Source organism: Cervus canadensis, chromosome 20 (genome assembly GCF_019320065.1).
Source record: "Cervus canadensis isolate Bull #8, Minnesota chromosome 20, ASM1932006v1, whole genome shotgun sequence".
Lineage (NCBI taxonomy): Eukaryota > Metazoa > Chordata > Mammalia > Artiodactyla > Cervidae > Cervus > Cervus canadensis.
This window is the reverse complement of record NC_057405.1, coordinates 31,911,444-31,934,733: the sequence shown is the minus strand read 5'-3', so window position 1 is coordinate 31,934,733 and position 23,290 is coordinate 31,911,444. Positions and strand designations below refer to the sequence as shown.

Here is a 23,290-nt window from a genome sequence, read left to right as displayed (position 1 = left end):
ATTCTTGCCTGGAGAATCCCATGGGCAGAGGAGCCTGGTGGGCTACAGCCCATGGGGTTGCAAAGAGTTGGACATGACCGAGCAACTAAACCACCACCAAAATAAACATCACTGTGTAAAATTTACCACTTTAAGCGTACAATTCAGTGGCAGTAAATAAATGTAAAAGTTGCATTATCATCACCATTGTCTATTTCCAGAAGGCTTTCATCATCTCAAACAAAAATTCTGTATCTTTTAGACAGTAGCTCCCATCCGCTTTTCTCGCTTTTGTTTCTGGTTCTGTTCTACTTTCTGTCTCTATGAACTCGCCTGGATTCTGGATTGTTCATATGATATTAATGTTTTTCCCCAAGGCTTACTCACCTCTGCTACATTGATCATTGAGTGTCAGACTTTTGTAGGTTTTTTTTTTTGTTGTTGTTGTTCTTTTTTTCTATTTTTAAAATTGAAGTATAGTTGATGCACAGTATTATATTAGTTATAGGTATACAATTTTAATGGTTATATCCCATTTATAGTTCTTATAAAATATTGGCTATATTCCCTATGTTGTGCAATATATCCTTGTAGCTTATTTTATAACCAATAGTTTTATACCTCTTAAAATCCTACACCTGCCTTCCCCCTCCCATCTTCCCTGTCCGTACTGGTAACCACTAGTTTGCCCTCTGTATCCGTGAGTCTTTCTTTTTTGTTTTATTTACTAGTTTGTTTCATTTTTTAGATTCCACATATAAGTGAGGTCATACAGTATTTGTCTTTCTCTGTCTGACTTATTCCACTTAGCATAATATGCTCCAAGTCTATTCATGCTTCAAATGGCACAATTTCATTCTTTTTTTTTTTTAATGGCTGAGTAATAGTCATTGTATATATACACCCCATCTTCTTTATCTGTTTATTTGTAGATGGATGTCTCTGTATTTTGGCAATAGCAAATAATGCTGCTATGAACATTGGAGTGCAATGACCCAGCAATCCCACTTTTAGGTATATATCCAAAAAACAAAAACACCAATTCAAAGAGTGTCCAGACTTTGGAGCAGGAAAATAAGAGAGGTAATAGTTAAGAAAAGTGTACAAATCCATATCACCCCCTCGCCCCCTTCTCCACCAGAAAAACAGGACCTTGGCTCTTGACTGTAGCCCAAATGTGGAGAATTAAGTGTCCCATAACTGCTGCCTTCATGACTTCTGCTATTTGTTTGTATCATCTGTAGTATTTATTACATTTTTTTTAATGTAAAGAAACTTTAGATCACTGAAAAGTCAGTGTCATTCATAAATGAGAAGGAAACTATAAACATTGATAGAATGGAAAGAGTTAATACATTTTAACTAGAAACAATTGCTTGCAAAGCTTGTTTTTAAAAAATGCTTGTTTTTAAAAAAGCTTGTATTGATAAAACAAAGCCTGTTTTTAAAAAATGATCGGCAGATATTAGCATTAGTGCTGAAAACTGCCACCAGGCTGAGATTTTCTCTTTCCTGAATTCAGAAAGATTTGCAGCCAGTTATGTAATACTATACTTAGAGACCACTGAAGTCATTTCACATACTGGTTTTAAGAGGCCAACATTTTGGGAAGTGACACTTTGTAAATGTTTTACAGTTTGCTTATGTATTCCCAAGTGTTATACAGGCTCTCCAATCTTTACTTAGCCTAATACAAGTCTCTTATATACATGTGGTGAGGAGGAACTTTAAATATCTTTTGTAATTCCTTTTCCTTTGGAATCATATTTCTGAAATTATTTTTGTGTTGATTTAATTATCAAGAAAAGAGTTGCAGATCCTGAGATGAAAAAGATTATTTGAACTTAGCAAGGCAAAAAAGATTTTTAAAAAGGAAGAAAAGGAAAAGAGAGGAAGGAAAGAAAAGGCATGTTAATTCTTTAATAATTCAAGATTTCAGTGATCTGAAAGTACTGGGGCGGGGCGGGGGGGCAGCAGGGGGAAGTCACCTGCATAGTAATAAAGCATGCATCATTTGAATGGATTAAAGTTTAAATCACTCCAAAGCAGCTTATTTTTCACCCATCACCATGGATACAAAAAGGACAGCTCAAGTGCAGGCATCTGACATCACAAGCATGTCCAGACAGGCCAGGGAGGAGAGCCCAGCCACAAATGATGGGAAGAAAAGCCACGAAGGGAGGGGAGGCAGAGGGAGAGGGTTATTGTTAAAATGATGAATCAGATGTTCAGTTGGGAGGATTAAATAGAAGGAGGCGCGAAGCCAACTGAGAAGCTTGGAGACAGGCAGTCGTTTACAGTGACCTTTAAATACCTTCTTAGCCAGAAATAGAAGCAGAGAAAGACTGAGAGGTAGATCAGATCAGTCCCCTCTCAGATGGCAGTTTCAATAGTTTTTTTTTTTTAATGTTCTTATTTTATGTGTAGGCTTTCATTTTAACTAATGTTCTAGGGGCCGTGCAAAAGGCGATTACCTGTATGGGTTAAGGGGACCAAAGAAGAGAGGTGGGGGGGGTCACTAAAACTTAGGAACTCAGAGGAAAGATCCAACAGGGCTGGTATCTATACCCATAGGAGAGAAATCCAGGTATCTAGTCCAAGGAGCAGCGAACAACATGTCAGACTAGAGCTAACTGCTGCTGCTGCTGCTGGAGGAACATTATAGGAGCAAGGACATGAAGAAGAACATGGCTCTCCTCATTGCCTGCCTTCTAGCCTTTTCCATAATGCCTCCTGCTCTCAGAACCTGACAGTGAGCCAACTCGCAAGGGAGCCTGGGAGATGCAGTTAGCTGCGTTCTAATCTCAGCATCACATAAGAGAATATAGAAAGGGAGGCTAGGAACTGAGAAACAATAGCGTATAACTGGCTGAATTCCAGTTCAGCTTTGGCATGGACGTAAGTCATGGTACCTGGTCGATCAGTGACAGCCACCAGCGAAAACTGCTGGGTTCTGAAGACAAATGAGGTAGATTGTCACATGCTAGGGCAGCAGCCCTGCTCTCTTTCCTGAGGATTACCAGTGAGGTTAGTTGTAAGTATGAGATACTCTCTGGAAAGTTCTGGAAATTATTGATGGGGGTGTCTTGACAGTGGCTGCTGCTGCTGCCAAGTCGCTTCAGTTGTATCCGACTCTGTGCGACCCCATAGACGGCAGCCCACCAGGCTCTGCCGTCCCTGGGATTCTCCAGGCAAGAACACTGGAGTGGGTTGCCATTCCTTCTCCAATGCATGAAATTGAAAAGGGAAAGTGAAGTCGCTCAGTCGTGTCCGACCCCTAGCGACCCCATGGACTGCAGCCTACCAGGCTCCTCCATCCATGGGATTTTCCAGGCAAGAGTACTGGAGTGGGGTGCCATTGCCTTCTCCCTTGACACTGGAGATACTATAAATCAGAAGGGGTCAGCAGACAACCAGTTTGGCTGATCTTATATATATTAAAGACTAGGGAACTTAGACTTACATGTGCTTTTCTTAAACGAATTTAAAAATCACCAGATGCTATGAACCCGTTTGAATAAAAGTTTATCATCACCTTGGGGACATCTATTGGTTTTGTCCCATAATCCTTCTTTTAGTAGCAAGATTCCCATTTTCCTTTGGATAACCACCTCTCTCAACTCTCCTGGATGAACATGAAAATTCTTTTCTGCCTTCCCCACCCAAAGGATCCACCTGGCCACAGTAATTAGTTCATGCTCAGGTATGAGCAGAGATTTTAATACCAGGATTTCTTCTGGATCAATCAGAAAAGAGGTATTCTTTTCCAATGGGGTTGTTAGACGAATAGAATGTAAGCCTGGAGCTTTGGTGGTCAAACCTGACAGGGAAAGCCTGCCAGATATAAAACCTGCACATTAGAAGGTACGTGCAAGAGATAAAGGGAAAACAAAAATGTAATTGGGCTTCCCTGATGGCTCAGTTGGTAGAGGTTCTGCCTGCAATGCAGGAGACCACCTGCAGCGTAGGAGACCCGGGTTCAATCCCTGGGTTGGGAAGATACCCTGGAAAAGGAGATGGCAACCCATTTCAGTATTCTTGCCTAGAAAAATCCCATGGACAGAGGAGCCTGGTGGGCTACAATGCATGGGGTCACAAGAGTCGGACAGAACTTGGGGATAAATCACCACCATATTTGGAGCTGGGTCTATTTCTAGATTTTTCTATTAATTTACTCTTCTTTTTTATTTTTTTGCTAAGCCATTTTTAAAAATTGAGGTTAAGTTCACATACAGGGAAAAACATCTAAAGTATAAATTCTGATAAGTTTAGATAAAGGAAACACTCTTTTAACTACTACCTCAGTCAAGGTATAGTAAAGTCACATCACTCTAAAATTTTCTTTCACTCCCTTTCAGTCAACCAGTACCCTGACTGTTCTGATTTTTAGTGGTACAGATGAACTTTGTCTGTTTTGAACTGATTAATGGAAATATACAGAATATATATTTTTTTGTGTCTGACTTCTTTTGCTCAACATCATGTCTTTGAAATTTATCCATGTTGATCAGTCGTTAATTCTAGTGATGACCAGGATTACATTATAATTTTTATTCTCATGGGATGGGTATTTGAATTGTTTCCTATTTTGCCTAATATGAAGAAAGCTGTTATAGACACTATTGATTAAGTACTTTTTGGATATATATGTTTTTATAGCTCCTGTGTAAATGCCTTGGAGTGAAATTACTAAGTCATGTTAGAAATGTATGCCCCAAAGATATCTCAAACATGGTCACCAAACCACCTATTACTGTCCTTGACAAGTACCGTTCATACTTGTCCTTCTGTTCTCACCATCTTTGGTGAAGTGTGCGTGCGTGAGAAATCACTTTAGTCGTGTCCAACTCTTTGCAACCCCGTGGACTGTAGCCCACCAGGCTCCTCTGTCCATGGAATTCTCCAGGCAAGAATACTGGAGTGGGTTGCCATCCCCTTCTCCACAGATCTTTCCAGCTCAGGAATCGAACTCTGGTCTCTTTTACTGCAGGCAGATTCTTTACTGTCTGAGCTCCCAGGCAAGCCTGTCAATTCTTTCTAAAGCAGAGATCAAATCATATCGATCCCAAAATTTATTCGTCACTACCTCATGGCTTTTGGGATTAAACAGAAGCTTAAAAGGGCATTTAGGGACTTCCCTTGTGGTTTAGCAGTTAAAAATCCACCTTGCAGTTACAAATCCACCTTGCAACGCAGGGGACATAGACTCGATCGCTGATCTGATTGGGGAACTAGGATTCCCAAGCCTTGGAGCAGCTCAGGTCATGCACAGCAGCTAAAGAGTTCATGTGCTGCAATTAGTGAGCCCTCATGATGCAACAAAGATCCCGTGTGCTGCAACTAAAACCAGCACAGCCAAGTGAATACATTTAAAAAAACCAATTCATTTAAAATCTAGCCTTTGCTTCCTCTTCAGGTGTACACTGGAGAGAGGGCGCCATTCCCTCACCCAGTGTATGCTCTACGTTTCCCCACGCCCGCCCTGTGATGTTTACTGAAGGATTTGCCCTGCCTCTCTGGGCATGTGCTGTCCTGCTTGGGTATATACTGATTTATTTCTGCCTTATTTATTTCTTCCCACTTCTGGTTAGCTTTATGTGACATAAACTCTAATTCAAGAGTCATTTCCTCTGGGAAGCATATCTGGGCCACCAGGATGAGTTGAGAGCTTCTTCTCCAAGTCCCCTTAGCACCTTAGGCATATGTTTATAATTGCCCTTATTGCATAGGATCTGCAATCAGAAAGACTTACCTTTCTTGTTCATTAGATAGCAGGCAGCTGGAAGACAACTTCATTTTTCATCTCTGTATTCCCCCAAGTACTCAATATGTATTTAATGAATGAATGAAGGTTTCTAGTTCAGATTTTCCATTTTCCAAATGGCAGTTCTTCTATGCCATTTACCTGTTTTCACTGAAAAAATAGCTGGCTATTCTGCTAGAACTCTGAAGTAGTAGGAATATTTTTTCTTTACATAGAATGTTTATTGTCAATTAAAAATAGTCACTTATTTATTTTATTTATTTATTTTTTTTAGTCACTTATTTTAACAGAATCTCCTGTGGGTTATTTTCAGTTGAGAACAGACAAGTTATCTACTAAGGAAATTATATTATTCTCCCTTTCACATTGAACAATGTGAATACAAATAGAATTACATTTTCCTTCAATGCTAGTCCTACTGTGTTGAAGACAGCATTTTGATCTAAAAGTGACTTACTTAAAGATGTAATTGTGGAGGAACAAAATATGAAAACATGTATTAAAAACTAGCTTAAACCAACTTTGGGTTTCGTTCTTTTTATGCAAAACAAAGCTCAGATGGTAAAGAATCTGCTTGCAATGCAGGAGACCAGGGTTCAATCCCTGGGTCAGGAAGATCCCCTGGAGAAGGAAATAGCAACCCACTCCAGTATTCTTGCCTGGAGAATCCCATGGACAGAGGAGCCTGGTGGGCTGCACTCTATGGGGTCGCAAAGAGTGACAGGACTGAGCGATTTTCACTTACTAACACATTCATGCGAAACAAACGCAACACCCCCTCCCCCATTCAAATAGACTCCATGAAATTGAGAAACTATTAGTGATTTACTCACCAATTATGAAAGAAAAGTACTAGTAAATATCTCAATACTTTTCTTTCTCCACTAACAAAATAATTAACTTGTAACTCTCAAAGTGATCAAATAAAATTTATCCTTTAAAGAAAAGTATGTTAATCACTCAGCCATGTCCAACTCTTTGGGACTCCATGGACTGCAGTCATGTAGTACAGCATGTAGCAGGAAGCCCACTAGGTTTTTCCATCCATGGATTTCTCCAGGCATGAATACTGGAGTGGGTAGGCATTCCCTACTCCAGGGGAGCTTCCTAACCCAGGGACCAAACCCGCATCTCCTGCATTGCAGGCAGATTCTTTACCATCTGAGCCACCAGGGAAGCCCTTACTTAAATAAAGCAATAATCAAAGGGTATCAGCCTTTCTGTACTGCAAAGGCAAATAATAACAACAATCAGACTAAATTTGTTCTTATACGAGGAGACCACTTTCTGTGTCTCCAACTTTACTGTTCTTTATACTCAAGTTTTCTGAAGCCATTCAATTTCTTTTTTTTTTTTTTTTGGTCGTGCTGGGTTTTCATTGTAACTTCTCTAGTTGTGGTTTGTAGGCTTAGCTGCCGCACAGCATGTGGGATCTTAGTTCCCCAACCAGGGATGGAACCTGTGTCCCCTGCATTGGAAGGTGGATCCTCAACCACTGAGCCACCAGGGAAGTCACTCAATTTCTTTTAAACACTTGGTGTATTAGATTATGTTAAAGTTAATAGTATGTGCTGACAATCTACTATTTACCTGGAATTTATTAATGAATTTAAAATTTTCTAGCAATATATCACCAAAAGTTAGATTTAGAATTTTTGAATTTTGCATTATGTATCACATATCTAGGTAAAACACACAAAACTACGACAGTATTTTTTTTTAATTGTATACATGGACAACTGAATTTTAGCTAAGAGTAACTATATGCTGGTGAACTTTCTAAGTTGTGATTATTTTTAGTATGGCCATTTTAAATTATAGTTATTGTAATTTCTGGATTGTCTACAGGTGCAAAGTCTACTTACTACTCTGCCTATTAATTTCATGAAGCTTCTAACAAATTGTTCAAACACTTTAGTTTCTCCCTATGGAAAATGGAAATAAGTCTGTTCATAAGCATTTCTAGGAAAATCTTCATTAATATCATCTGTATCATTGGCCATATAGCATTAAACAAGGCAATCAGAGTACTGCAAAAAATTAACATTCAGTTAAATCTGGAGATATTGTAATACCAATGTAAGCCTAAGAGTATTAAAATAAAACTCTAAAGTGCTTAATGATTATTAGAATAATTTTTTCATAAATATAATCTTTAAAAACAAGAAGAAGCCTGTTTACTGTTGATTATAATTTCAAGTGGCAGAAATATAAAGGTGTAGTTTTATTGATTTTGCTTCCTTTTTTTTTTTTTTTGAAAAGCAGAATTCTATGTAGTATAGTGAAATGAGATGGCAAATGGTATAATCTTAGAAAATTCTAGTCCTATCAGAATATCAAAATCGTGTAAAATCACATAAAAACATCTGAAATTATCTATTTTGGGATAACCTAGTTCAATAAACTGATCTCTAACTTCTGTAGGTTTATAAATTCTTTTGATCATTTTCCTAGGTCCAATAAATTGATAGTCACTGTTATTTCAAATATGATAAGAGTGAATAAAACTCTACATTGTAAAGATCTTGAAAATGTGTCACATCCAATTAGACAATTTTATGGAGCTTCTTAAACTTTTCAGTTCTTTCTTGCTTTCCAGAAACTCTTACCAACTTGTTGGTGAAACATATTAAAGGCCTTAAACTTGAAACCTCGAATTTAGCTAACCTGACTTAAATCTTGGTTTAACCACTTACTACTTTGGTATCTAGTGGTAGGTCCTTTAACCTCTCAGAATCTTTTTCTTCAGGTAGAATGATGAATAACAATACCCGTCTAGTATCTGGGTGAAGATAGAATGAGATTACACTGACTATCAAATTGTGATGGCTGAATAAATACCATTCATTCTCAACTGTCCTTGAGTGCTAGCAAACCTCAGTTGATTCTGGAGACTTATTTGTCTTTCGGGTTTTTCGACTCTTTATACAACTTCCTTTAAAAGTAATCCACTGAACTATGTAGTATTAACTTTCAGTTCAGTTCAGTCGCTCAGTCGTATCTGACTCTTTGCGACCCCATGAATCGCAGCACACCAGGCCTCCCTGTCCATCACCAACTCCTGGAGCTTACTAAAACTCATGCCCATCCAGTCGGTGATGCCATCCAGCCATCTCATCCTCTGTCATCCCCTTCTCCTCCTGCCCCCAATCCCTCCCAGCATCAGGGTTCTTTTCCAATGAGTCAACTCTTCGCATGAGGTGGCCAAAATATTGGAGTTTCAGCTTCAGCATCAGTCTTTCCAATGAACACCCAGGACTGATCTCCTTTACGGAGTACTAACTAGTGAGCTATTTTAGTGAAGAATATTAGCATTTAAACAAATTAATGAAAAGTTATTTCAGTGCATTTTCTGACATTACTCATCTTTTTCACTAACATAATTACTTTCTTCAAGCGATTATTAGCGCATAGAGAAAATTATATTTAATTATGGTATTGTTTGGGCTTCCCAGGTGTCACTAGTGGTAAAGAATCCGCCTGCCAATGTGGGAGACATGAGAGATGAGGGTTCAATCCCTGCGTAGGGAGGATTCTCTGGAGGAGGGCATGGCAACCTACTCCAGTATTCTTGCCTGGAGAATCCCCATGGGCAGAGGAGACTGTCGGGTTATGGTGCATATGGTCGCAGAGTCGGACAGGACTGAAGCGATCACGCAGGCACACATGATATTGTTTAAGTGGGTTAATCTTTAACTTGAAATATATTGATAGGATAAAATGAAAGGTTTGAAAGTGTGTAAGTCTAAAACAAGGCCAAGCAAGAAAAGGAATTATCATAATTCATGGCAAGGGTTGATTAGAACACCTTTGCCTTCAAGAATTAGATTGTCTGCAGAATGCAAGTTCTAGAGCTTTTAACAATGGCGAGACAGCGGAGTGTGGTGTTAAACCATCTTGATATCATCAGAAGGCTTTGAAAGGCTTAAAAGGACCTTCATCACAAAGAGGATTTTTTTTTTAACCTTCCTCGCCTCCCGCGATTAATGCCGTTTAATACACTATTATTTCTAAAGGGAAAATATGCCATACAGCAGCTCTTAATAGTTACTGGCATGCGCCACAGATGTTTCCTTTAAAAAAAAAACACACACGCAAATGTTTCACATGTCATTCCACCTCAAACCCTTTCTAAAACACGGGGCGCTTTCGTCCTTCACGAAAGCCAGGACTTCGAGGCAGAAGAATCATTATGGTTACTCCACATCCTCTTGAAAATCAGCAATTTCAGGGCTAAAAACAGAGAAGCGACTGGCTGTTTCTAATCCCAAACCAAGTGATTTCCAAAGCGATCCGAGACAATTTTCAATGTTTTCAATTAGGCAGTGGCTCATTTTTACAATTCACTTCAGCAGAGGCTTTCACCTCCCAACCACCCACGAAGCCCCTAGACCCTCTGCAGCCATGACTGCCTCCGCGGAGCCTAAAAAGCGCCGAGAGCGCTTCTCAGGTCTGCGGCTCGCAGGGCTTCGGCCCTCTCCTCAGCTGCCACAGCGAGAGCGGTCAGCCAATGGCCGCCTTCCCTTGTACGCATCGTTCCGCCTTCCAGTTCCACCGAAGCCAATAGAAAGAGAATCCTGTAACAACAGAAGCCAATGGGAAGTCGGGGGCGGGCATATCATTGGCTGCCGGCGCCCCGCGGTGCAGTCTGGGCCTCCGCCTCCGTTACCTTGGAGCCGAGGTCGCCGCGCTGTGGCCGCCCGGGGCTTACGTTTCCGCCCCTGCTCTAGCGCCGTGTTCAAACCTCCCGCACCCCGGCCCCCTCCGCGCCCGCCCCGCAGCTTCCCCTGCCCCCCGCAGCCGAGTCAGGCACCCCCCACCCCCTCCTTAGCCGACAGACGCCGAGGCCCCGCGGAGAGAAGGCAAGGCGGCGGGCGCCGCGTCGGCGCTGAGGAGGGGCCGGAGAGGGTTGGAGGTGGGCTTTGGGGTGGGCGTGGAGACATGGGGGGAGTTGGGGGTGCGGGGTGAGGCCCGGCTTTTGGGCCGTTGGCGAAGTGTTTTTCGTGGATAGGGGCGTGCGAGTGGACTTGTTAAAGGATTAGGGATGGAGGAGGATTTGGGGGCGCGGGGAGGAGAAAGTCCCTAGGAAAGTAAATCTCGAGCCCGGCACGTAGGAGGGTCCCGGGAGGAGGGGAATTTGAGGGGAAAGAGTTGGGGGAAAAGGTTGATTTGGGAATCGGGAAGAGAAGGAAGGGAACGCATTGTAGGAGTACTTAGAGAAAGGGGTTCGGAGTTATTAGAAAACCCCAGAGGCCTGTAGACTGAAATGGGAAAGGAGGACTAGAGTCAAGAAGGGGGAAGAAGCTGTGAGCCTTTGGGTAGCTCTGGGATGATAAATGATGGGAAGTGGAATACTGTGGTTAGCGTGGAGAGGATCTTTGGTGCAGGCTGTGAAATTCTTATGAAACCTTCAGAGATGGGATGAGAGGAGGAACGAGTTGGCCAAAAAAAAATGCCTTTTTGGCGTAGATGAGTTGGAGTGGGTGCTCAAATACTTGGTGTTTTAGGTTGGCAGGACCACGGGATAGTGTTTAACAGTGGTGAAGATCATGGGTCCAGGTCGCCTGAGCTTCATCTCCTCTCTGACTCACCTGGGCTTAACCCCCTCTCATTGACTCACCTGAGCCTAAATCCCTCTCATGCACTTTGCGGCCTTGGATAATCTACAAACATTAATTAGTAACAGATTCCTGGCTAGGAACAAATTACTAGCATCACTTTTTCCCATTTCAGAATGGGAATGGTATAGATACCGTGAAGATTAAATTTATTGAGACTGTCCACATCTATACCTACATAAGTGAAAAAAAGAATTGGTTATTAAATAGTCTGCCCTGAGTGGTGATTTTCAGTTGTGGAGCACCCCCCTGAAAGTCTGAAGAAAGTTTTGGCTCCTGTCTCTACAAAAGTACACTTGGGCACCTACACGTTTATGATGGTCCTTTACTTCAGGTTGAGAGTTTGGATTAGCCATCTCTTTGGGATCAAAGTCATCATTTAAATGATTTTTGTTGTTGTTGAAGGGGCCTCATGCAATTTGGAAAACAGTAAAACAGAAAAGGATACAGTTCTGGAGATTATTTTTTGCTCACCTTAGTGTGGTTATTATTTTCATCTTTTTCAGTTGTAGTTTTACATTTGAAATTTATTTTACTGTTCTGAATATTTCACTTTAGGATTTTGCTGAATGTTGACTTGCATGTTTATTCAAAACATAATAGGAAATAATTTGTTTTGATTCTCTTAAGTTGACAGAGTGTCATTTTAGATGTCAAAAACTGTGACTTTAGAAAAGTGATTTTTCTTTTGTCAGAGTCACATCTCTTCTGTTAAACAATCATGGAACCATAATTCTGTATGACACAGTAGAGGACTGTTAGGATAAACAGGATAAACATGCTAATCTCTCTCCTGGTTCTTCTCCTGCCTGTCATTCCTCATCTCCTGTATGGAATCCTCCTTTATCCACCACTTAATTATTGTGTTTCCTCATAATTCAGTCTTCTGTCTTCTGTTCACTCTGTATTCTTTTCTTGGCTGAGTTCATTCTCAGGCTTTTGATAATTTTCACTTCCACCTTCCATATTTTTATCAATATACAATGCATTTTTTAATCTCTTTCCTGGAACACTTGAGGTAGCTACAAATTTATATAATTATTTTTTTGGTATTTCCACATAGATTTCCCATAGGCATCCTCAACTCACTGTGTCTGATATTGAACTCATCAGGTTTCCCCGCCAAATCTGTCCTGTTGAATGGTACCATATTCACCCAATTTTTCAAGGGTTTATTTAGGTTCGTTCTCCTACTCCACGTATAATAGGCCACAAAGTCCGGTTTATTTTACTTGATAAACATGTCTAAATCAATTCTGCATTCTGTATTTCTAAGTTACCGAACCTTAGTTCAAACTTCTGTCATTTGTCACCTGATCTCAAGGCCAGTTGTTATTATTCCTTAAGCTTTGTTGCTCTCCAGTTCTTGGGTTGAGGATGAATCATTCTATTTTTGAATCGTTGTCAGATCTTTGTCAGGGTTGGTCATTTTAATCTTATTGAAGATCCTTTGCTTTCAATCAACTTAGTATGGCATAAAAACCCTTCTTGTAATGGTCTCTTCCTCTTAATTCTATCTCACTTATTATTATCCATACTTTATCACTACCCCCAGCCAATACAATCATTTTAAACCAGCATTGTCCAATAGAAATATAATGTGAACTGTATATGTAATTTTCAGGAACTGCCCAAGAAAGTACATACAGGTGAAATTAGTTTTAATAATATATTTTATTTAACCCAAGATATCCAAAATGCTGTTTCAACACACATTGAATATTAAGATGATTAAAGAGGTATTTTATGTTCTTTTCATATACTGTTTTCAAAATCCCATGTGTATTTTATCTTTAACAGCTTATTTCTGTTTTAACTAGCTGTATTTCAGGTTCTCAGTCATCACTGCTTTGGACAGCACAGTTATGAACTGTTTGCAGTTTATCTCACGCCTTCTACTTTTGCACATGTTTCCTCTTACCGAAATAGAGTCCTGCTTCATCAGCTGTCTTCTTTGCTAACCTTAGCTGTCATCTTGCCCCCATAGAACACAAATACGCAACCCAAATCATACTTGTACTTGACCTCTGCTATACCAAATGACTCAATTTTAGGCATTTTCTCCTCTGGCAGTCTTCCCAAACACCCTTTGGTCCTGTAATCATAGTTTTGCGTTTCCTCAGCTTCTGATACTTCCCTTTATCATTAGTATTTAATACTATTTATCTTTCTTTTCAGGCTGGAAGTTTCTTAATAGTAGGGACCAGTTGTCTCATTTTTGTGTCTCCAGCTTTATCCATAGTTCAGTGCCTGATGGTAGGTATTCAGTAAATGCCGAATGAATGAATATTCTGTGATGTTTTCATTTAACTGACTGAAGTTTGGGAATACATACTGTAGTTAAGATGCTTTAGTTTGACCCATGTTTCAATGTGCTGTTTAAAAGAAGTTGATTATACCTTAAATCTTAAGTCTAGCCTTTACTGTCATCTGACCTAAAGTCTAGAAAACTATACTTAAAATCTAAACATAGTTTGATTTTTAAGCAAAAGTCAGTGCTGTGTAAATATATGTAGGATAAGGAACCACTTAGCAACGTCCTAGAATGTTGAGAAGTAGAGGAATGGAAACACTACTTGTTTCTAATCCTTTCTCCCTTATAGGAGAGAAAGAGTTATAGCTTTAATGCAGCAGTATTGTTTTTACCTTAATCTCATCTTCAGTTATTTGTGTTCTTAGTGGGAGAGAGGGTAAGTATTGTTCGTATCTTTCTCTCCTGGTTTATTTTTATTTCACTCATCTAGTTGGCTATTGTGTGAACTCTTGTTGGCAGCAGAGGTAGCCAGGTAGCAATGTTTTATGCAAAGAAGCTGAACACAGAGAAATGACAGGAAATGAACAGTTCTTTGATTTTACATACTTTTTTTTTTCTTTTTCTTAAAATGAATTTTTCTTAAAGTCATGTGGATCAGATGCTTATTATAATATTCAATATACAGTGGACTCTGCAGCTTTGGTTTACTTTCTGATTCATTTGAAACTGGATTTGTGTATCCTTTATAGGAGGCAATTCTGTTACTGCAGAAGCTTCTGGTATCTTTTTTCTGACCTGTGATGTGTACTACTTGGGACTTTATTTAAAGACCAGTTGGAAAATGATAAGTGGTAGGTTTGATGGCTTTCTAGCATTGCCACAGTAGCACTCCTGGCCACTTTTGGAAGATAAACAATTTAGAAATTGAAATTGGACAAGATTTATAGTTTTTGTTTTTATCTGGTTACCCTTGTACAATTAAGAGAAACAGATGAACAACTGTTAACTGATTCATTCTATGTCACAAAAAATTAGTTTAAATTAGCTGGAGAGTTATACGTGAAGTATAAATCTTCAGTGTTCTCTGTTGATAATTTTTTAAGAAAAAAATTTTGTTCACTTAATGTGACTAGTTTATATTTGTAACTTCAGGTGAAATTTATTTTGTCTGAAGCGCTACAGGTTATTTCCGTCATTTAAAATTAACCCAGTAAGAATATTCCAACTTTATGATGGGAATGGCTCAGAGCAAAACTTTTGACTTGTTCATTTTCTCCCTTCTTAGGCATTTTAGAGATTTATGTAAGTCTTATGCAATTAGTTGAATGTGGGATGATTTAATTATTTCCTTTAAAATAGAAAGGTACATTTTATTGAATGAAACTACTAATATTGTATTCAAAATAGCATTATAGATTAATCATTCATTTCACAAAAAGATTAATACATGGTATTGTGATTATTCTGGTGAACTAGACAGATAAGGTTTCTGTTCCCATGGGTCTTATATTTAACAGGAAGAGACAAATGTGAGATTATTCCCAATAGTAATGAAGTCTGTGAAGAAAATCAGAGTAATCTCACCCTTGTGAAGTTCTAAGGGAAGGTCCTGGGCAAAAGGTGCAGCAGATCGCTGAGTTGGTGACAGGTTTGGCACGTTAGAGGCACAAAAGAATGCCACTGTAGCTGCAGAAGATGAGGGGAAGAGATAAGGCGTGAGATCAGGATGGAGAAGTAGGTAGGAGGGCCAGATCTTACAGGAGTTTGTAGGTCTAATTAAGGAATCTGATGACTATTGGAAGCCATTGAAAGGTATTAAGCCGAAGATCTGCTTGATGCTGTCTGATCTCTGTGTCACGTAGCTTTCTGTAACTGGGGCAGCAAGAATGAAAGCAGGATATCAGTTAGGAGGCTATTGCAGAGAGAAGATGGTGGTTTGGACCAGGGCAGTAGCAGTGGGGATGATAAGGAATCATCCAATTTGGAATATGTTTTGGAGATAAACCAGCCTGGTTTTACAGATGGTTTGGTTGTGGGATGTAAGGTTAAGAAGAAATCCAGGATGATCCTTCAATTTGTGACATGGATAATTTAGTAGATGGAAATGCCATTTACTGAGGTCAGAAAAATAGGAAAGAGTTGGTGGGAGTAGAAATCGAACAGATCATGATTTTGTATTGGCATGTTTAGATACCTAGCTGGAGTTGTCAAACAGGAAAGTGAATATATGAATCTGGAAGGCAGGGTAAGTGACGTTTAGATGAGATCACCTAAGAAGAGAGTGTAGATAAAAGAGGGCCTAATACATGGTGTCTTGTGTATTCCAGCCTGTAGAGATCAGAATGAGGAGACAGATAAAGAAGACGAAGAGATAGCCAGTGAGGTGGTAAGAAAGCCAGGAAAGCAGGAGACTGTGGAAGTTATAAAGAGAATGTTGTAGGAAGGAGTGAATGGTTAGTCTTCAAATGCTCTCTGAGGTCAAGGACAAATAGGACAGAAAAGCGATTTTTGGATTTTGCCAGGATGAACCTCATTGTTTGTTTTGATAAAAGCTATTTCAGGGGAATGGTCAAGATGAAAACCTGACTAGTGCAAATTTAGAAAAATGTTGGGAAGGAAGTAGAGGTATAACGTTCTAGATTATCATATAGTATAATATTCTGGTATAGATTGGGCTTCCCTGGTGGCTCAGTTGGTGAAGAATCCGCCTGCAGTGCAGGAGACCTGGGTTCGATTCCTGGGTTGGGAAGACTATTCTGGTATAGATAGAATAGAATTCTTTTACTGGAAGATTGGAGTGGAGAAATTGGGTTGTAAATGCAATGGGGACCTGGAGCCAAGCAACAGCTTTAGTAGAGCCTGTTAGTAGGAATGACCCAGTAAAGAGGGCTGAATTGCAGGTGTGCAGTCCTTGAGTGGAGAGGAGGAGTGGAAAAGAAGGCAGGTGAGAAGTTTAGCTCTTAGAAGGAGCAGCAATGCTTCTTCAGTTTTAGCAGGGGAGTGCCATAAAGAGATGTAGTTGCAGATGGAGGCACCTTTAAAGATAAGGTATTTCTCACCGGATTGTTGCTATTGAAGTATTGAATAGGTCCCTCAACTAAGAATCAGAAAACTGGTAGTCCATTTCAGATTTTACTAACTCTGTGACCTTAGATAAATTGCCGTCTTGGGTAAATCACTTTGATTTTCTGGGTCTTAGTTTCCTTAAAAATGCAAAGAAAGGACCGATTTCTTAGGGTTCCTTCCAGTGCTAAATTGTTACATAATCTTGTTTAACTAGTAGTAATTCATGGGTTTTTATTTTCTTGTACTTTGTAACAAACTTATTAGTTATTATTCTAATAGTTGCATTATCTTGTCTGTATCCATTTCTTGCCTTTCGTCTTTTTGGTCTAATACTTTGTGTATGTTCTTTAACTTGTTTTGTTTTCCTGTTTGCTTGTTTGAACTGTTTTTTCTGGCAGCAGTGTCAGCCAGGCAACTGTGTTTTTATAAAAGAAAATTTTCACAAGTGTCTAAACTTCCATTCTCTACGAATGTTTAGATTTTCGGGTTGCTATACATTCTAAGGAATGCTTGTTTGTTGTCATAAAGAATTGTAACATAATATGCTATACATATTTTTAAAATAGCCTACCTTTTTTTGGCATGGATGCTAAGTAATCAGAAGTTTGCAAAGGGAAGAAAATGTTGTCTAGTGTTCCAGGGACTATTCTTTTTTTAATTTTTTATTGGAGTATAGTTAATTTACAATGCTGTGTTAGTTTCAGGTGGACGGTAAAGTGATGCAGTTATACATGTACATGTATCTATTCTTTTTCAGGTTTTTTTCCCATATTGCTTATTACAGAATATAGAGTTCCCTGTACTGTACACTAGGTCCTTGCTGATTATGTATTTTTTATATAGTAATGTGTATATGTTAATCCCAAACTCCTAATTTGTCCCTCACCCAGTGTTTCCCCTTAGGTAAAGGTGAGTTTGTTTTTGAAGTCTGAGAGTCTCTTTCATAAATAAGTTCATTTGTATCATTTTTCTTTTAGATTCCACTTGTAAGTGACATCATATGATACTTGTCTTTCTCTGTCTGGCTTACTTCACTTAATATGATAAATCTCTAGGTCCATCCATGGCCTCCACTGCAAATGGCATTACTTCACTCTTTTTATGGCTGAGTAATATTCCATTCTATATATGTACCTTATCTTTATCTATTGCTCTGTCAGTGGACTTTAGATTGCTTCCACATCTGGGCTATTGTAAATAGTGCTGCAGTGAACATTGGGTTGCATGTATCTTTTCAAATTATAGTTTTCTCTGTATATATGTGCTGTCCTGGGGCTGAATTTATCACTTTAAAAAATGCTTTCATGTAGTTAACATGTAATATTTTTAGGGACTATATAAAGGATACATAGTATAATTTACTGTGATTTTTTTCCTTAACTGGCCGTCATGGAAGAGCCAGACCCTACCTTAACTGAACTCATAGTATGTTTTGCTCATCTTAATTTCCTCATTGGCTACTAACGGCATCTGTAGCCATTAGTAATTTTTGTTGACTGAATTCAATAGGTGTATGAATTGAATAGTAATTTCATAAACTTTGGAAAAGTGATTGCTTATATCAAGTTCTGTTAAAAGTTTGAGCATTTTTATTAGGAATAGTTAGCCTAAAGATAACTCATCCTGTGGCTGATTCATGTTGATGTGTGGCAGACACCAACACAACATTGTTAAGCAATTATCCTCTAATTAAAAATAAATTTAAAAGAAAGAAATAGCCATTTACTTAAAAAAAAAGTTATATTTGCTGTTAAAGATGTAGATCTGACCATATGTATTTGTCTTTTCTTCTAGTTGGAGACAACATTAAAATCACATTAAAGATAAAAGAGAATAAACCTTTAACATTGAAAGGATGATAGAGTACTCTCAGTGGATGAGAGATTATTAATACAACACACATCTGAAACAGGAAAGGGAAATGATGCATGGAACAGATTAGAACAAAGAGAACTATGTCACAAGATACTCAGGAGGGAAAGAAGTATTCTGATGTATCCTGCAGATTCTCAGAGAATCTTAGGATTTAAAAAGAAAGGAAAAATTAAAAATGGGAAGAAAGAATAATTGAAAAACGATGAATGGAATAGTTGTTTCTCCTTTACCACCCAAGCCTGTTCACATCAACAGTCAGTGTGATTCTCTCTGCCCTTCACCCCTTCCTCTCTTTCCCATTAAAAAATACAGATGTAATTTCTTCTGGAAATGAAAACAAAGATGACACTTAAAAAGTAGAGTTGCCATGGTGGACATTTGTGTTTGGAGAGAATCCCTCCTCTTTGCTAACTCTCAGTCAGTCCCCCATATAGAGCTGATTCTTTGCTGCTCACCCTGAAGCAACGTCTGCTTGTCAGGAGGCCATGCTCACGTGCAGTTTTGTTCATCCTTTTTCTTCTTTCCTATGGGTGACCAAAAATTCAAAGAAATTAGCAGTATTTAAAAAGCCTAGGCTAAACAAAGTGAAAAACTGTAGCTATGTGAAACAGATAATTTCTCCATCAGAAGAGATCTTACACAAAATGTTTGTTTAGAGTGTTCTCAGGGGAAGAAAACGTATTGCCTCATTAAAGCAAGAATAGAATAATTGTTTTAAAAAAATCAGAACAAGAAAGAGTTCTTAGAAAATAAGATTTTTGCACAAATTCAAAAATCCTGGATGGTTTTGAAGATAAATTGAGTAAATGTCTTTGAAAATAGAACAAAAAGACAAAGTCTGTTATTTAACCAGTAGAAGTTTAAAAAAGAGTAAAGGGAGAGTCAATTATCAAAAATGTAACCTAAGCACAATAAGGAAGAAAAGGGCAACACAATGAAAAAAAAAAACCTCACACCTATGTGTTCATCTTTGTGACATTTCAGTATAGCAAGAGGGAAATTCCTAAAGGCAACTAAGGAGTTTTGTTTTTTTTTTTAAAGATTACCTATAAAGAATGAGAATCAGGTGGACAAAACTAGAGTGTAAACTCCGTAAGGCAGAGATTTTTCGTTGTTTTTTTCATTACTGTTGCATAATGAGAGCACAAGAAACATATGTTGAATAAAAGAATGACTGTCACATCTCATAAGCAGCTCTGAGGTTTTAAAGACAGTGGAGCGGTGTCTCCAAAGTTCTGAGAGAGAATGACTTAGAATTTGGAACCTATGAAAACAATCAAGTATGAGGCAAAATAAAGACACTCTCAGGCATACAAAGACTCAGAGCTTTCACTTCAGGTGACCCTTCCTGAAGAAGTTACGTGAGAATATGGAGCAGTGAACACAATGAAAACTAATAAAAATGACATGGACTCCTAGAAAAGGTAGATTAACATAGAAGTACAATAAAAATAACTCCAGAATGACAGTGGTACAGTAAGTAGAAAGTAATTGGTTTTAGTTAGAATAGGAAATCACTGGTCTCCAAGAAAAAATGTCCTTAAGAAGAAGAATAACAGATTTCAGGCTACAGATAGAATGACTAAGAAACTGATAGATATCAGTGGTAAGAAGAATGTTTTTTTTCTAAAAAAAAAAAACTCTGCATAACCAACGTGTAGTTGCGTGTTGCTAAGTCGCTTCAGTTGTGCCTGGCCCTTTGTCACCCTATGGACTGCAGCCCGCCAGGCTCCTCTGTCCATGGATTCTCCAGGCAAGAGTACTGGAGTGGGTTGCCATGCCCTCCTCCAGGGGATCTTCCCAACCTAGGGATGGAACCCAGGTCTACAATGCAGGAGACCTGGATTCAACCCCTGGGTTGGGAAGATCCCCTGGAGAAGGGAATGGACAGAGGAGCCTGGCGGGCTGCAGTCCATAGGGTCACAAAGAGTCGGACATGACTGGAGCGACTTAGCATGCATGTATACACACAGTGAAACTAACACAATATTTTGAATCAACTATAGTAATAAAAAGGAATAGTATAAGCAAAAAAGTATAGGCCATTAAAATAGTTGTCCTAGGCAACAAGACTTGGATAATGGGGCAACGGGTATTTCCTTGTTTCTTTTTTTTTTTTAAAAAGATGCATATATTGGGGGCGGGGGGGGTGGGTAGGGAGAGAGCTAGTGTTGGTACATATGAGATGAATGACAGGTAATGTTTTTGTGGATTCTTACCCTTTGCAAGAAAAGTTAGGTGGATTCCTGACTTAGAGGGGATAGGTCATAGGGAACTACTTCTGCTACATGCATATAAACAGAAATAATCCTCATCCGTATCATATAGTCAACTTTTAATTATGCTATTAAAAAATTAAAACCGAAAGTCTTTGACAGGGAATGTTAATCAGAATTTACCGAGCATCTTGTATGTTTGTATTATAAATATAATTATTGATATTTACCAAGTGCTTACTGTGTGATAGTAAATTATTCCATTTAGTTGTCACAGCAATTTTCTAAGGAAGATACCATTATTATTTCCATTTTACAGAGGAGAAAATTGAGATTTAGATGTAGATTGAAATTTGCACAGCTGATAAGTGATGGATCCACTTAATTGCTTTAATTCATTATCCTTTTTTCTTGGACAGTTTTTTACATGTGTAAATATTTTCTTTCATGATTTGCAAAGTGAAAGCTTCAGACTGATTTATATATTTCTAATATTAGTCCTTGCCTTTGCTGATTTCAGCTCAAAAAGCTAATTTTAACAGTGAGTGAGATTGCCAGGCAATAAAATCTAAGTTCTAAGTTAGTTTGCTTGATTTTTTAAAAATCTTTTTTTTACTAAGGGAAATTTCAAACAAATACAAAAGCAGTGATTTTAGAGTAATGAAGCTGCAGGTCTCCACAGTTTTTACATTGTTTTACTAACTCATGGCCAGTCTTATTTAACATATACTTTTACCTCCTTCTCCATGGATTATTTTGAAGTAAACTCCAGACATTATATAATTTTATCTATAAATATCTCAACATCTGCCTCGAAATATAAGGACTCTTTAAAAAAAAATAACCACAATATCATGATCTTACCTAAAGCAATAGCAGTTCCTTAATGTCATTAAATATCTAGTCAGTGTTTTAATTTTCTCAGTTTTATAATTTTATAATTTTCTTTTACATAATTTGTTTGAATTAGGATTGAAACAAGGCTCATAGATGGCAGTTGTTTGTGTTCCTGAGGCTTTTAAAATATAAAGAAAGCTCTCCCCATCTCTTCTTTTTCTGCTTGCAATTTATGTTAAAGAAGCCAGTTGGTCCTACAGAATTGGCCACATTTTGCTAATTACTTCCTTGTACCTCTTCCTTGTACCACATTTGCTAATTGCTTCCTTTTACCTCTGTCCCCTGTATTTTCTATAAATTGTCATTTCAGTTTAGAAGTTTGATCAAAGTCAGATTTTGTTTTTCTTGCAGAAGGAATCTATTACCTCAGTGGAACTGTTGCGTCTCCTCTGGAGGCACACCATGTCTGATTACTTTCTGTGGTGTTAGCAGCCATTAGTGAGCATGATCTAGTTTCATTATTTCGTTAGTAACTGCAAAAGACAATGTTCTAATCCTGTCATTCGAATATCCCCCTTTTTAATTTATTAGCTAGAATAATTCTGTAAATAAGTACTTCCTCTTATCTACTATTTTGTTGTTCTAAGATACAGCTTGTAACAGTGTAGACAGGATACATGTTGGATTTTTTTCCTCTTCATCTGTCAATTTTCAGATGAATGAGTTGGTTCCTTAGTATCTTTCAGAGGTAGCTCATTAGTTTTTTAAAATAACATATGACCTCGTGAATTTAAACACATTCTATGTGTTTTAATCCTTTGCTGCTAACAGTTCTCATTGAAGATGCAATTGTCCCATCGTTGACTGATCGGAGCTTCCTGGAGCACTGTCCTGAACCCTTCTGACACTCCATCACGAGTGTTTCATATCTTTCTTGCTCTCTAGTATGACCATATTTCTAGATTGTAGAATAATACCAGCAATGCAGTTATTGAACATTGTTTTTAGAAAAATTTTGGACCTCTTTCGTCAGTAGGATCATCTCTCTAGGGATTGTGTTCTTTAAAGTTGTTAGTACTGGTTAATCTGTATGACTTTGCCACCAACTGTATATATGAAAGTGAAAGTGTTAGTTGTTCATTGAAAGTTGCTTTGTTGGGTCTGACTCTTTATGACCCCATGGACTGTAGCCCTCCCGGCTCCTCTGTCCATGGGATTCTCTAGTCAAGAATCCTGGAGTGGGTTGCCATTTCCTTCTCCAGGGCATTTTACCCACCTAGGGATTGAACCCGGGTCTCCAGTATTGCAGTTGGATTCTTTACTGTCTGAGCCACCTACAGTTAGATTTTCTTTTGATTCATAGGAAATGCTTTTTAAAAACCTAATTTCTAAAAAGTATGATTTCCAGCGTTGAATCTACAGAAGTTAACATAAAGAAGTCTAACTCCTATCCCTGTCCCTCAGCTCGGCTTCCTCCCTTCCTCTGCAGCTGTATCGTCCAGTCAGCTAACCACCAGTGCATTTGGCTTTTAGCACTTAATTAAAATTCAACATAATTAAAAATTAGTTCCTCGTTCACACTTACCACATTTCAGTGTTCAGTAGCTGCATGCAGCCAGCTATCATCCCGAACTGATTTTAAACCATTTCTGTATTTTAAAATTGAAGTGTGGTTGATTTA

The 23,290-nt window shown here is 38.5% G+C and overlaps 1 protein-coding gene and 1 long non-coding RNA gene across 4 annotated transcripts in view; one reads left to right on the top strand and one right to left on the bottom strand.

Annotated features, from left to right (window-relative positions):
• Positions 1–4,820: 4,820 nt before the first annotated feature.
• LOC122422792 lies at positions 4,821–22,597 on the bottom strand. Its single transcript, XR_006263963.1, has 3 exons — positions 22,587–22,597; positions 13,252–13,256; positions 4,821–4,948 (listed from the first exon to the last, which is right to left on the bottom strand). It is a non-coding gene; the product is annotated as an uncharacterized LOC122422792 (long non-coding RNA).
• LCA5 (lebercilin LCA5) overlaps positions 10,536–23,290 on the top strand; it is a 55,733-nt gene continuing 42,978 nt past the window's right edge. The window contains exons 1-2 of one of the 3 annotated variants that reach the window (XM_043439458.1): positions 10,579–10,658; positions 13,540–13,617. The gene's annotated coding sequence lies outside the window, so the exon portion shown is untranslated. Of the gene's footprint in view, positions 10,659–13,085; positions 13,101–13,539; positions 13,618–23,290 lie in introns of those variants that run through there. The other 2 variants (XM_043439459.1, XM_043439457.1) reach the window with 2 other exon arrangements.